Below are 15,000 nucleotides of genomic sequence, written 5' to 3'. Positions count from 1 at the left end.
GTCACCTGTGCAAAAACAGCTCCTAAAAATGCAAAATTGCATCTGCTTTGGATGTAAAAAATGGGCCCGCTTACCTCTTTAACCCCTTAATGACCGCGGGCCGTAAAATTACGTCCTAGCGGTCATAATGTTACTGCCCACGGTCTGCCGGCGGCAGCATGCCGCGATCGGCGCACATCACAGCTGATTTTCACAGCTGAGATGTGTGCCTGCTAGGCACGAGCAGAATCGTTCTGCTCGTGCCGTTTAACCCCTTAAATGGCGCTGTCAATATGTGACAGCGCCATTATAAGCGCGATCGCGGTAAACTTTTACTTACCGCCCGATACCGGAAGTCACGTGACGCGATCACGTGACTTCCGATAGTTGTCATGGTAGCACAGAGTCATGTGATGACTCCTGTGCTACACATGAATTGCTTTCACTTTCGCTGTGCCAGCGGCACAGCAAAAGAGAAAGAGAGCGTATCTGCTGTTTACAGCTATGTAGCTGTGATCAGCAGATACTGCAGAGCGATCTGATTGCTGATTGCAATAGCCCCCTAGGGGGACTAGTAAAATAAAAAAAAAGTTAAAAAAAAGTTTTAAAAAATTTAAAAAAAACCCAAAAAAACCTAAAAGTTCAAATCACCCCCCATTCGCCCCATTGAAAATTAAAGGGTTAAAAAAATAAAAAATATACACACATTTGGTATCGCCGCGTTCAGAAACGCCCGATCTATCAAAATATAAAATCAATTAATCTGATCAGTATACGGCGTGGCGGCAAAAAAATTCCAAACGCCAAAACGACATTTTTTGTCGCCACAACTTTTGCGCAAAATGCTATAAGAGGCGATCAAAACGTAGCATCTGCGCAAAAATGGTACCGTTAAAACCGTCAGCTCGAGACGCAAAAAATAAGCCATCACTAAGCCATAGATCCTGAAAAATGAGAACACTACGGGTCACGGAATATGGCGTAAAACGTGCGCCACTTTTTTCGGTCAAACTTCCGATTTTTTTTTTAACCCCTTATATAAAAGTAAAACCTATACATGTTTGGTGTCTACGAACTCGCACTGACCTGAGGCATCACACCCACACATCAATTTTACCATATAGTGAACACAGTGAATAAAATATCTCAAAAACCATAGTGCTATCGCCCTTTTTTGCAATTTTTCTGCATTTGGAATTTCTTCGGCGCTCCATTGGGAGACCCAGACGATTGGGTGTATAGCACTGCCTCCGGAGGCCACACAAAGCATTACACTAAAAAGTGTAAGGCCCCTCCCCTTCTGGCTATACACCCCCAGTGGGATCACTGGCTGCTCAGTTTTCAAGCTTTGTGCGAAGGAGGTCAGACATCCACGCATAGCTCCACTGTTTAGTCAGCAGTAGCTGCTGACTATGTCGGATGGAAGAAAAGAGGGCCCATACTAGGGCCCCCAGCATGCTCCCTTCTCACCCCAGTATATTGGTGGTGTTTGTTAAGGTTGAGGTACCCATTGTGGGTACGGAGGCTGGAGCCCACATGCTGCTTTCCTTCCACATCCCCCTGAGGGGCTCTGAGGAAGTGGGATCTTACCGGCCTCCAAGCCCTGAGGCCGGGCTCCATCCACAGACCCGTAGAACCTGCTGGATACGGAGCTGGGTACCGTTCAGGGACAAGGCCCTGCAACATTCAGGTACTCTGTGTCCCCGTATGGACAGGCCGCGCACACTCCAGACTTGCTGGGTGTGCTAGTGCGCCGGGGACAGTAGCGCTGCGCGCTGGGGTTTCAGTCTCTGCAGTTTCTCTGAGGGACTTTATGTGTTGGGGACTGCCGCGCCGGCCGCCCCTGGAGCGGCGGCGCGGCTGAGACTTGTAGTGCGCCGGGGACTTAGCGCCGACCGTGCTTTTACGACGGCGGCGCTTATAAATCTAGTCCCCGGCTTTTGCGGCCTAGCTCCGCTTCGTTCCCGCCCCCTCCCTGTCAATCAGGGCAAGGGAGAGACGCTGTACGATAGTCAGCGCAGAGGGCTGGAGTCTTTTTTTACATACTCCAGCCCCCTCACTGAGCACAGTGGGACGCCAGTTCCCGCTCTTTGTCTGCAGCATGCCCAGGGCCCGCCCCTCTCCACAGGACGCCGGCAGCCATTCCTACATGCAGTCTGGCTGGAGAACGGACACAGGCTCTGGGAGACCCAGACAAGGGATTTCTGGCGACCACACACCCGCGTTAAGCGGGCGGTAAGCAGCACATTAGTGCTGGCCCCACTAGTGCCACAGTGTTATATTGGTGTATTTTTTTTTCACTATACCATATATATAGATATATTGCACTGTAAGGTCGCTTCTTGGCTGTATACCCTATATTGCTCTGAGGAGACGACAACATGTCATCCGCAAAACGCAAGGGTGCCAAGACACAGGCTGTATATGCTGCTTGTGCCGCTTGTGGGGCTGATCTACCGGCAGGTTCCAAAGACCCCCATTGTGTGCAATGTTCGGTCCCTGTGCCACTTCGTCAGCCGGAGTCTATGGTGGTAGTGGCCCAGGCAGAGTCACCGGTGAATCCTGTCCCGGTGACGGGGACAGAGTTTGCAGTTTTTGCTGACAGGATGTCTGTCACTATGACAAAAATCCTAGAGACCTTGCAGGCCAGGCCAGTTACTCAGTCCATGGACACTGCTGCGTCAATGTTCCCAGGTCCACCTCAGTTGGAGTTAATCCGTGCTTCAGGGGGGTCCCAGGCATCTCAGGCTGAAGGCTCTGACTCAGATGACAGTCCCAGGCAGCCTAAGCGAGCTCGCTGGGAGAGACCCTCCACGTCATCACGTGGATCAGGGTCTCAGCGAGAAGAGTCTCTGCGGGATGAGACAGAGGAGGGTGATCAGGAGTCTAATCCTGAGACCGCTCTCAATCTGGATACTCCTGATGGTGACGCCATGGTAAATGACCTTATAGCGGCCATCAATAGACTGTTGGATATTTCTGCCCCAGCCCCTTCAGCAGAAGAGGCAGCTGCACAGCAGGAGAAGTTCCATTTCAGGTATCCCAAGCGTAAACTGAGTACTTTTCTGGACCACGCTGACTTCAGAGAATCAGTCCAGAAACACCATGCTTATCCAGACAAGTGTTTCTCCAAACGTCTTAAGGATACACGTTATCCTTTTCCCCCTGACGTGGTCAAACGCTGGACCCAGTGTCCAAAGGTGGATCCCCCAATCTCCAGGCTTGCGGCTAGATCCATAGTTGCAGTGGAGGATGGGGCTTCACTTAAGGATGCCAATGACAGACAGATGGACCTTTGGTTGAAATCTGTCTATGAAGCTATCGGCGGGTCATTTGCTCCAGCATTCGCGGCCGTGTGGGCACTCCAAGCTATTTCAGCTGGTCTGGCACAGGTGGACTCTATCATACGTCCAGCAGTGCCGCAAGTGGAGTCCTTAATTTTGCAAATGTCTGCGTTTGCGACCTATGCTATCAACGCTGTCCTGGACTCTACGAGCCGTACCTCAATGGCGTCGGCCAACTCGGTGGTTTTGCGCAGAGCCTTGTGGTTAAAAGAATGGAAAGCGGATTCTGCTTCCAAAAAATGTTTAACCAGCTTGCCACTATCTGTAGACAGACTGTTTGGTGAGCAATTGGCTGAAATCATTAAACAGTCCAAGGGTATAGACTCCTCCTTACCCCAGCCCAGATCAAGCAAACCTCAACAAAAGAGGTGGCAGTCGAGGTTTCGGTCCTTTCGAGGCTCAGGCAAGGCCCAATTCTCCTCGTCCAAAGGGACTCAGAAGGAGCAAAGAGGCTCAGATTCCTGGCGGGCTCACTCACGCCCCAAGAAAGCAACCGGAGGAACCGCTTCCAAGGCGGCTGCCTCATGACTTTCGGCCTCCTCCCTCCGCATCCTCGGTCGGTGGCAGGCTCTCCCGCTTTGGCGACATTTGGCTGCCACAGGTCAAAGACCGGTGGGTAACAGACATTTCTTCGGCGCTCCATTGGGAGACCCAGACGATTGGGTGTATAGCTACTGCCTCCGGAGGCCACACAAAGTATTACACTAAAAAGTGTAAGGCCCCTCCCCTTCTGCATATACACCCCCCGTGGGATCACGGGCTGCTTCAGTTTTCTGCTTTGTGCGAAGGAGGTCAGACATCCACGCATAGCTCCACTGTTTTTAGTCAGCAGCAGCTGCTGACTATGTCGGTTGGAAGAAAAGTGGGCCCATATGGGGCCCCCAGCATGCTCCCTTCTCACCCCACTTTTGTCGGGTGTTTGTTAAGGTTGAGGTACCCATTGCGGGTACGGAGGCTGGAGCCCACATGCTGTTTTCCTTCTCCATCCCCCTGAAGGGCTCTGGTGAAGTGGGATCTTACCGGTCTCCAGGCACTGAGACCGGGCTCCATCCACAGACCCGGAGAACCTGCTGGATATGGAGCTGGGTATCGTCAGGGACAGGGCCCTGCTACATTAAGGTACTCTGTGTCCCCGTACACATCGCGCACACACACACACCAGCATTGCTGGGAGTGCTAGTGCCCCGGGGACAACAGCGCGGAGCGCTTGTGCTATTATTCACTGCAGCTTAGCTGAGTGAATTTATGTGTTAGAAACTGCCGCGCCGGCCGCTGCGGGGTGTTTTACACTGTGGCGCGGCTGGGACTTGTGGTGCGCCGGGGACTTCCGCGCTGGCCGTGTCAGGGGAGGGGCGGGACGCTGTACAGAAAGTCAGCGTCGAGAGCTGGAGTCTGCTTTGCATTCTCCAGCCCCCTTCACTGGACACAGTGGGACGCCGGTTTCCCGCTCTTGTCTGGGGCACGCCCACGGCCCGCCCCTCTTCACAAGACGCCGGCGGCCATTCCTGCACGCAGTCTGGGCTGGAGAAGGGAGACAAGCTCTGGGCAACCAGTCACAGGATTCGGGCGACCACACACCCGCTTTTGTGCGGGCGGTAAGCGGCACCTGAAGTGCTGACCCCACTAATGCCATTTGTACTTTATGCCTAGATGGCTAGACTACAGCAGCAAAAAGCAAGGGTGCTAGGGCACAGGCTTTCTAGGCTGCTTGTATTACATGTGCTGAAGTGTTCATTTGTACTTCATGCTGGTATGCTATACACTGCACTGTACGGTCGCTATTCTTGGCTATATACTCCTAGATGGCTGGACAACAGCAGCAAAAAAGCAAGGGTGCCAAGGCACAGGCTTTCTATGCTGCTTGTACTGCAGGTTCCACTGTCCCCATTGTGTGCAATGCTCCCCTGTAGCACTTGGTCAGCCGGGGTATCTGCTAGAGGTGGCCAAAGGAACCACCTGTGAACCCTGTCCAGGGACAGGGACGGAGTGGCAGTTTTGGCTGATAGATGTCTGTGACTGTGACTAACATCTTAGAGACTTTGCAGTCCAGACGGACCATGGGCAATATTGATACAATGCTCCCGGGCCACCCTCATTTGGAACAAATCAGTGCTCCGGGGGGGGTCCCATGCATCCCAGGGCGCAGGCTCTGACAACAGTCCCAGACAGCCTAAGCGAGCTCGCTGGGAGCGGCACTCTGCTTCATCACTGGTTAGGGTCCCAGCAAGACTCTCTGTATGATGAGGCAGACGTAGCTGATCAGGACTCTGATCCTGAGACCGCTCTCAATCCGGATACACCGGATGGTGACGCCATAGTGAATGTTCTTCTAGCGTCCATCAATGGAATGTTGGATATTTCTCCCTCAGCTCCTCCGGTGGAGGAGTCAGCTTCGCAGCAGGAGAAATTCCTTTTTTCAATATCTCAAGCGTATATTGAGTACTTTTCCGGCCACTCTGACTTCAGAGAAGCAATCCGGAAACACCACGCTTATCCAGACAAGCGTTTCTCCACACGTCTTTAGGATACGCGTTATCCCTTTCCCCCTGACGTGGTCAAGCGCTGGACCCAGTGTCCAAAGGTGGATCCCCCAATCTCCAGGCTTGCGGCTAGATCTATAGTTGCAGTGGAAGATGGGACTTCACTTAAAGATGCCATTGACAGACAGATGGTCCTCTGGTTGAATTCTGTCTATGAACCTATCGGCGTGTCGGTTGGCTCCGGCATTCGCAGCCGTACGGGCATTCCAAGCTATTTCAGCTGGTCTTGCGCACGTGGACTCTGTCACATGTACATCTGTGCCGCAGATGGCGTCCTTAACCTCGCAATGTCTGCATTGCGACTTACGCTATTAATGCTGTCCTGCACTCTACGAGCCGTACGTCAGTGGCGTCCGCCAACTCCGTGGTTTTACGCAGAGCCGTTTTGGGCCTAAAACTGCTCAACAAGCACGTGAAAACCAGACGGTTCCGGAGGAAATCCCCCCGCTCCGTCATTGTCTCAATGTCTCAAGGAGGTTTCCTACCGTCAATAGACATCAGGATGCTTATCTCCACGTGCCGATTGCTCCAGAGCACCGGTGTTGGCTACGATTCGTTATTGAAGACGAGCATCTTCAGTTCGTAGCCCTGCCCTTCGGTCTGGTGACAGCCCCACGGCTTTTCACCAAGTTATGGCAGCAGTGGGAGCAGTCCTGCATTCTCAGGGTCACTCTGTGATCCCTTACTTGGACGATCTACTCGTCAAGGCACCCTCTCAAGAGGCATGCCAACACAGCCTGAACGTGGCGCTGGAGACTCTCCAGAGTTTCGGGTGGATCATAAACTTTTTAAAGTTAAATCTGACCGACCCAATCGCTGACATATCTTGGCATGGAGCTTCACACTCTCTCAGCGATAGTACAGCTCCCGCTGGACATACGGCGTTCACTACAGACGGGGGTGCAGTCTCTCCCTCAAAGCCAGTCACACCCCTTAAGACACCTCGTGCAGAGGCAGTCCTTTTCGCGCAGTTTTCATCTGCGTCCACTTCTATAGGACATTCTTCGCCAATGGGATGGGAAGTCGACGTCCCTAGACAGGAACGTACCCCTTTCTCAGGCGGGCAAGGACTCTCTTCAGAGGAGTCCACCCTTCAGATCAATGTTCTGGAAACCTGGGCAGGGTATCTTGCCCTGCAAGCCTTCCAGCAGAGGCTGGAAGGCAAACAGATCCGAATTCAGTCGGTCAACTTCGCAGCGGTGGCATACATCAACCACCAAGGCGGGACACGCAGTCGGCAAGCCTCCCAGGAAGTCCGGCGGATTCTGATGTGGGTGTAAGACAGAGCATACACCATATCCGCAGTTCACATCCCGGGCGTAGAAAACTGGGAAGCAGACTTCCTCAGTCGCCAGGGCATGGACGCAGGGGAATGGTTTCGGCACCCGGACGGGTGTCAAGAGATCTGTAGCCGCTGGGGGAGGCCGGACGTCGACCTAATGGCGTCTCGGCACAACCACAAGGGCCCGATTTTCATGGCGCGGTCTCACGATCAAAGAGCTCTGGCGGCAGACGCCTTAGTTCAGGATTGGTCGCAGGTCCAGCTACCCTATGTGTTTCCCCCTCTGGCACTGTTGCCAGAGAGCTACGCAAGATCAGCTCCGATTGCCGCCGCGCCATCCTCGTCGCCCCAGACTGGCCGAGGAGGTCGTGGTACCCGCATCTGTGGCATCTCACGGTCGGCCAACCGTGGGCACTACCAGACCGGCCAGACTTTCTGTCCCAAGGGCCGTTTTTTTTTCCATCTGAATTCTACGGCTCTGAACTTAACTGTGTGGCCATTGAGTCCTGGATCCTAGCGTCTTCAGGATTATCTCAAGACGTCATTGCCACCATGAGACGGGCTAGGAAGCCGACGTCTGCCAAGATCTACCACAAGACGTGGAAGATATTCTTATCTTAGTGCTCTGCTCAGGGAGTGTCTCCCTGGACATTTGCATTGCCTACTTTTCCTTCCTTCCTGCAATCTGGTTTGGGAAAAGGTTTGTCGCTCGGCTCCCTTAACGGACGAGTCCCAGCGCTGTCTGTATTCTTTCAGAAGCGCATAGTACGACTTCCTCAGGTACGCACGTTCCTGCAGGGGGTTTGTCACATCGTCCCCTCCGTACAAGAGGCGGTTAGACCCATGGGATCTGAACAGGGTACTAATTGCTCTCCAGGAGCCGCCCTTTGAGCCTCTGAGGGATGTTTCACTTTCTCGGCTTTCACAGAAAGTGGCCTTTTTGGTAGCGGTCACGTCTCTTCAGAGAGTGTCCGAGCTAGCAGCGCGGTCATCCAAAGCTCCCTTCCTGGTGTTTCACCAAGACAAGGTAGTGCTGCGCCTGATTCCGGGGTTTCTCCCTAAGGTGGTATCCCCCTTTCATCTCAGTCAGGATATCTCCTTACCTTCCTTTTGTCCTCATCCAGTTCATCGATGTGAATTGGATTTGCATATGTTGGATCTGATGAGAGCGCTCAGAATCTACTTTTCCCGCACGGCGCCCCTGCGCCGCTCGGGTGCACTCTTTGTACTTGTCGCTGGTCAGCGCAAAGGGTCGCAGGCTTCCAAATCCACCCTGGCTCGATGGATCAAGGAACCAATCCTTGAAGCCTACCGTTCTGCTGGGCTTCCGGTTCCATCAGGGCTGAAGGCCCATTCTACCAGAGCCGTGGGTGCGTCCTGGGCATTACGACACCAGGCTACGACTCAGCAGGTGTGCCAGGCGGCTACCTGGGCGAGTCTGCACACCTTCACCAAGCGTTATCAGGTGCATGCCTACGCTTAGGCGGATGCCAGCCTAAGTAGAAGAGTCCTGCAGGCGGCGGTTGCCTCCATGTAGGGAAGGGCTGTTTTTTACAGTCCAAACTTGAGGTATTAATTTACCCACCCAGGGACTGCTTTTGGACGTCCCAATCGTCTGGGTCTCCCAATGGAGCGCCGAAGAAGAAGGGAATTTTGTTACTTACCGTAAATTCCTTTTCTTCTAGCTCCAATTGGGAGACCCAGCACCCGCCCCTGTTCCTTCGGGATTTTTGGTTGTTCGGGTACACATGTTGTTCATGTTGAAGGGTTTCAGTTCACCGATGTTCCTTCGGATTGAATTGTTTAACCAGTTATTGGCTTTCCTCCTTCTTGCTTTTGCACTAAAACTGAAGCAGCCCGTGATCCCACGGGGGGTGTATATGCAGAAGGGGAGGGGCCTTACACTTTTTAGTGTAATACTTTGTGTGGCCTCCGGAGGCAGTAGCTATACACCCAATCGTCTGGGTCTCCCAATTGGAGCTAGAAGAAAAGGAATTTACGGTAAGTAACAAAATTCCCTTCTTTGTCTCACGGGTACAGGATAGAGTTCAATTCTCGTCCTCCGCCTCGGTTCTTCAGAACTTCCCCACATCCCGACCGAGCAGATGCCCTTCTGCAGGCGGTGGGCTCTCTAAGAGCAGAAGGAGTGGTGATCCCTGTTCCTCCTCAGGAACAAGGGCAAGGTTTTTACTCCAATCTCTTTGTGGTTCCAAAAAAGGACGGCTCGTTCCGTCCTGTTCTGGACCTAAAGCTGCTCAACAAGCATGTGAACGCCAGGCGGTTCCGGATGGAATCCCTCCGCTCCGTCATTGCCTCAATGTCTCAAGGAGATTTCCTCGCATCAATAGACATCAAAGATGCTTATCTCCACGTGCCGATTGCTACGGAGCACCAACGTTTTCTACGTTTTGTGATAGGAGACGAACATCTCCAGTTCGTAGCTCTGCCATTTGGTCTGGCGACAGCCCCACGGGTTTTCACCAAGGTCATGGCGGCAGTGGTAGCAGTCTTGCACTCCCAGGGACACTCGGTGATCCCTTACTTGGACGATCTACTGGTCAAAGCACCCTCTCAAGAGGCATGCCAACACAGCCTGAATGTTGCGCTGGAGACTCTCCAGACTTTCGGGTGGATCATCAACTTTTCAAAGTCAAATCTGTCACCGACTCAATCACTAACGTATCTTGGCATGGAGTTTCATACTCTCTCAGCGATAGTGAAGCTTCCGCTGGACAAGCAGCGGTCACTACAGACAGGGGTACAGTCTCTCCTTCAGGGTCAGTCGCACTCCTTAAGGCGCCTCATGCACTTCCTAGGGAAGATGGTGGCAGCAATGGAGGCAGTCCCGTTTGCACAGTTTCATCTGCGCCCACTTCAATGGGACATTCTCCGCCAATGGGACGGGAAGTCTACTTCCCTGGACAGGAAAGTCTCCCTTTCCCAGACGGCCAAGGACTCTCTGCAATGGTGGCTTCTTCCCAACTCATTATCACAGGGAAGATCATTCCTGCCCCCATCCTGGGCAGTGGTCACGACAGACGCGAGTCTGTCAGGGTGGGGAGCAGTTTTTCTCCACCACAGGGCTCAAGGGACGTGGACTCAGCAGGAGTCCACCCTTCAGATCAATGTTCTGGAAATCAGGGCAGTGTATCTAGCCCTACTAGCCTTCCAGCAGTGGCTGGAAGGAAAGCAGATCCGAATTCAGTCGGACAACTCCACAGCGGTGCCATACATCAACCACCAGGGAGGGACACGCAGTCGGCAAGCCTTCCAGGAAGTCCGGCGGATTCTATTGTGGGTGGAGGACAGAGCATCCACCATATCAGCGGTTCACATCCCGGGCGTAGAAAACTGGGAAGCAGACTTCCTCAGTCGCCAGGGTATGGACGCAGGGGAATGGTCCCTTCACCCGGACGTGTTTCAGGAAATCTGTCGCCGCTGGGGGGTGCCGGACGTCGACCTAATGGCGTCACGGCACAACAACAAGGTCCCGACGTTCATGGCACGGTCTCGCGATCAAAGAGCTCTGGCGGCAGACGCCTTAGTGCAAGATTGGTCGCAGTTCCGGCTCCCTTATGTGTTCCCACCTCTGGCGCTCTTGCCCAGAGTGCTACGCAAGATCAGATCCGATTGCAGCCGCGTCATACTCGTCGCCCCAGACTGGCCGAGGAGGTCGTGGTACCCGGATCTGTGGCATCTCACGGTCGGCCAACCGTGGGCACTACCAGACCGACCAGACTTACTGTCCCAAGGGCCGTTTTTCCATCGGAATTCTGCGGCCCTGAACCTGACTGTGTGGCCCTTGAGTCCTGGATCCTAGCGTCTTCAGGATTATCCCAAGGAGTCGTTGCCACCATGAGACAGGCTAGGAAGCCCACTTCTGCTAAGATCTACCACAGAACGTGGAGGATTTTCTTATCCTGGTGCTCTGCACAAGGAGTATCCCCCTGGCCATTCGCGTTACCTACTTTTCTTTCCTTCCTGCAATCTGGATTGGAAAAGGGCTTGTCGCTCGGCTCCCTTAAAGGGCAAGTCTCGGCTCTATCCGTGTTTTTTCAGAAGCGTCTAGCACGACTTTCTCAGGTGCGCACGTTCCTGCAGGGGGTTTGTCATATCGTCCCTCCGTACAGACGGCCGTTAGATCCATGGGATCTAAACAGGGTACTAGTGGCTCTTCAGAAAACGCCTTTCGAGCCTCTGAAGGATGTTTCACTTTCTCGACTCTCACAGAAAGTGGCCTTTCTGGTAGCGGTCACGTCTCTTCGGAGAGTGTCTGAGCTAGCAGCGCTGTCGTCCACGGCTCCCTTCCTGGTTTTCCACCAGGACAAGGTAGTGCTGCGTCCCATTCAGGAGTTTCTCCCTAAGGTGGTATCCTCTTTTCATCTTAATCAGGATATTTCCTTACCTTCCTTTTATCCTCATCCACTTCATCGGTATGAAAAGGATTTGCATTTGCTAGATCTGGTGAGAGCACTCAGAATCTACATTTCCCGCACGGCGCCCCTGCGCCGCTCGGATGCACTCTTTGTCCTTGTCGCTGGTAAGCGCAAAGGGTCGCAGGCTTCAAAAGCCACCCTCGCTCGATGGATCAAAGAACCAATTCTTGAAGCCTACCGTTCTGCTGGGCTTCCGGTTCCATCAGGGCTGAAGGCCCACTCTACCAGAGCCGTGGGTGCGTCCTGGGCATTACGACACCAGGCTACGGCTCAACAGGTGTGCCAGGCAGCTACCTGGTCGAGTCTGCACACTTTCACCAAACATTATCAGGTGCATACCTATGCTTCGGCGGACGCCAGCCTAGGTAGAAGAGTCCTGCAGGCGGCAGTTACCTCCCCGTAGGGGAAAGCTGTCTTTGCAGCTCTAACATGAGGTATTTCTTTACCCACCCAGGGACTGCTTTTGGACGTCCCAATCGTCTGGGTCTCCCAATGGAGCGCCGAAGAAGAAGGGAATTTTGTTACTTACCGTAAATTCCTTTTCTTCTAGCTCCTATTGGGAGACCCAGCACCCGCCCTGTTGTCCTTCGGGATTGTTGGTTTTGTTCGGATACACATGTTGTTCATGTTGAACGGTTTTCAGTTCTCCGATGTTACTTCGGAGTGAATTTGTTTAAACCAGTTATTGGCTTTCCTCCTTCTTGCTTTAGCACTAAAACTGAGCAGCCAGTGATCCCACTGGGGGTGTATAGAAGGGGAGGGGCCTTACACTTTTTAGTGTAATGCTTTGTGTGGCCTCCGGAGGCAGTGCTATACACCCAATCGTCTGGGTCTCCCAATAGGAGCTAGAAGAAAAGGAATTTACGGTAAGTAACAAAATTCCCTTCTTTTTTTGCCGTTTTCCAGTACACTATATGGTAAAACTTATGGTTTCATTTAAAAGTACAGCTCGTTCCGCAAAAAATGAGCCCTCACATGACCATATTGACTGGAAAATAAAAAAAGTTACGTCTCTCAGAAAAAGAATGGTGAAAAAAAAAAAAACGGAAAGCGAAAAATCGGCCGGTCGTGAAGGGGTTAAGCTCCTGGCGGCCACACAGGTTGCACCAATGTTATGTCCACCCCTGTATTGGAGACCCCTTTATATAGTGTCCACATGTGTAGAGGTTATCTTTAGAGATGAGTAAAGCTATTCTCCGTACCCTGGTCCAGTAGACGGGTTAGTATTTTGTGAGCCGCCTCCTACCACCATCATCCCCGGCGCCTCTTTTGACTAGCTGCCCTGGCACGATGTCACAGTATAGCGCCATGTCATGTTTTGGCAGTAAAAGTGATATATGTTTTATATTTGGTGAATTTTTATTTTTTTTTATTTTCTCTATTGCAGATGATAGTTCGTGGAAAGCTGAAGCTGAAATTGACATGGAATTATTTCACCAGGTACAATACCAATGTCCGGGCTCATTGTCCAAACAGCAAACACTGTATATTATTGTGGTGGAAAGAAGAAGATAATTTCCAATTATGTTTACTGTAACCGGTGGTCCAAGCATGGCTCTTTCACCCTTTTTAACATTGCACGCCCAGTGGGTATGCCCAAATCCGTCCGCACCCACTTGTGTTCTGTATTGGATGGGCTAGGGCTTATGTACAATGCTCACTCGGTGCTTGCCCGTGCGGTTGTGTTGGTATGTCACAGCAGGTTAGAGAGTTGACCTGACATCCCCTTTTCTTTATCACTACGTTGAGGGACACAGGATACCATGGGTGTATGCTTATGGTCAGATGACGTCCTTTCTGCATCCCCTTCCCAGTTTTTCCCCAGACTAGTATAGCTCATGGCTACTGGGTTTTGCGGCCGTCCCCATTCACATAAAATGAAGTTGCACTGGAGGAGCTAGCTACTAGGATCTTTGATGGTCTCAATGTCGGACCTCATAGCCTAGCAATATACAATTACTTACTGAGATGGGAATATCCTATTAAAGGCATAGTATTCGGGGGACCTATTGTCAGTGGGTAGGTAACCAGTGCAACAGCTGGTGATCACTCAGAATACTAGGTCTGCTATAGCTGCACTATAGACAGGATTTTTGTAATATTTAGCTTCAAAGTTAAGCGGATGGTCCACTACTTGGACAAACCATTCTTAAGTGAGTCAATGCCCGGTGTAAAATAAACAAAAATGGCGGGGAAAAAAAAAGAAAAGCCTGAAAGGCGCTGATACGGGTGGTGAAAATATGCTGTCTTTATTTGATATGTGACACTGTAGTAGACAAGACCTTTAAATTATAAAGTTTTGATTGCCCATTACCACCACCAGGGGGAGCACAGGAGCTCACTGTATACTATGCGTTTATGGAGCTCATTGGACAAGATCTAAACGGTGTATATATATCAAATGTTTTGTTTTTTTCATTTGTTGTAGAATCATCTCATAGTGAAGGTTCCTCCGTACCACGACCAGCAGATCACTTCCCCTGTTTCTGTTGTTATGTTTGTGGTGACGAACGCAGGTCGATCTCATGAAGTCCAGCCATTCACATACACTCCGGAGCCGCGTAAGTGCCACCCTCTTTTCAGATCTATGCTGTTTAGTTTGGGGGGGCTTCCAGGCTCCATTATAACACAGTACAATCACAAGACCACCGCTGCTATGGTCACTTGTGACAAGATACTACCGTGTTTCCCCGAAAGTAAGACCGTGTCTTACATTCTTTTTACCCCCAAAAGTGCCACTATGTCTTACTTTCGGGGTATGTCTTATATTGGAAAAAATCCCACAGCAATCGCAGCAAGTCTCCATGCAATGTACCGTATGGGGACTTGCCGCGATTGCGCCCTAAGTTGTACCGCAAGTTAAGGAAACTTAACCACCAGCGGCTGCACATGAGGGCACTGAGGCTGCGTGATTTTGTATGTTGTCCATGGTCCTGATGGACCACGGACAACATTACTGCAACATTTCAACATTTCTAGGTAGCCGAGCGCTCAGCTGAGCGCCAGACCGCCGGCATGTGTCAGCTCTCAGCTGAGCGCTAAGCCTCTGGCATGTCAGGGCGCTCAGCTGAGCGCTTGGCCGCCGGCATGTCAGGGCGCTCAGCTGAGCGCTTGGCCGCCGGCATGTCAGGGCGCTCAGCTGAGCGCTCGGCCGCGCGGCATGTCAGGGCTCTCAGCTGAGCGCTCGGGCCGCCGGCATGTCAGGGCTCTCAGCTGAGCGCTCGGCCGCCGGCATGTCAGGGCTCTCAGCTGAGCGCTCGGCCGCCGGCATGTCAGGGCTCTCAGCTGAGCGCTCGGCCGCCGGCATGTCAGGGCTCTCAGCTGAGCGCTCGGCCGCCGGCATGTCAGGGCTCTCAGCTGAGCGCTCGGCCGCCGGCATGTCAGGGCGCTCAGCTGAGAGCTTTGCCGGCGGCATGTCA

General features: G+C 52.4%; 1 protein-coding gene and 1 long non-coding RNA gene across 2 annotated transcripts in view; both read left to right on the top strand.

Moving 5' to 3' along the window:
• The window catches only part of PSMD7 (proteasome 26S subunit, non-ATPase 7), a 627,368-nt gene that overhangs the window by 20,255 nt on the left and 592,113 nt on the right, over positions 1–15,000 (top strand). The gene's annotated exons all lie outside the window — the stretch shown is intronic.
• LOC142255437 (uncharacterized) overlaps positions 1–15,000 on the top strand; it is a 25,687-nt gene that overhangs the window by 2,714 nt on the left and 7,973 nt on the right. Inside the window, exons 2-3 of the long non-coding RNA XR_012727420.1 lie at positions 12,969–13,021; positions 14,010–14,142. This is a non-coding gene — a long non-coding RNA (uncharacterized LOC142255437). The remainder of the gene's footprint in view (positions 1–12,968; positions 13,022–14,009; positions 14,143–15,000) is intronic.

The sequence above is a fragment of the Anomaloglossus baeobatrachus genome, chromosome 10 (genome assembly GCF_048569485.1).
Source record: "Anomaloglossus baeobatrachus isolate aAnoBae1 chromosome 10, aAnoBae1.hap1, whole genome shotgun sequence".
In the NCBI taxonomy this organism is placed as follows: Eukaryota; Metazoa; Chordata; class Amphibia; order Anura; family Aromobatidae; genus Anomaloglossus; species Anomaloglossus baeobatrachus.
This window is presented reverse-complemented; position numbering and strand designations above follow the sequence as displayed.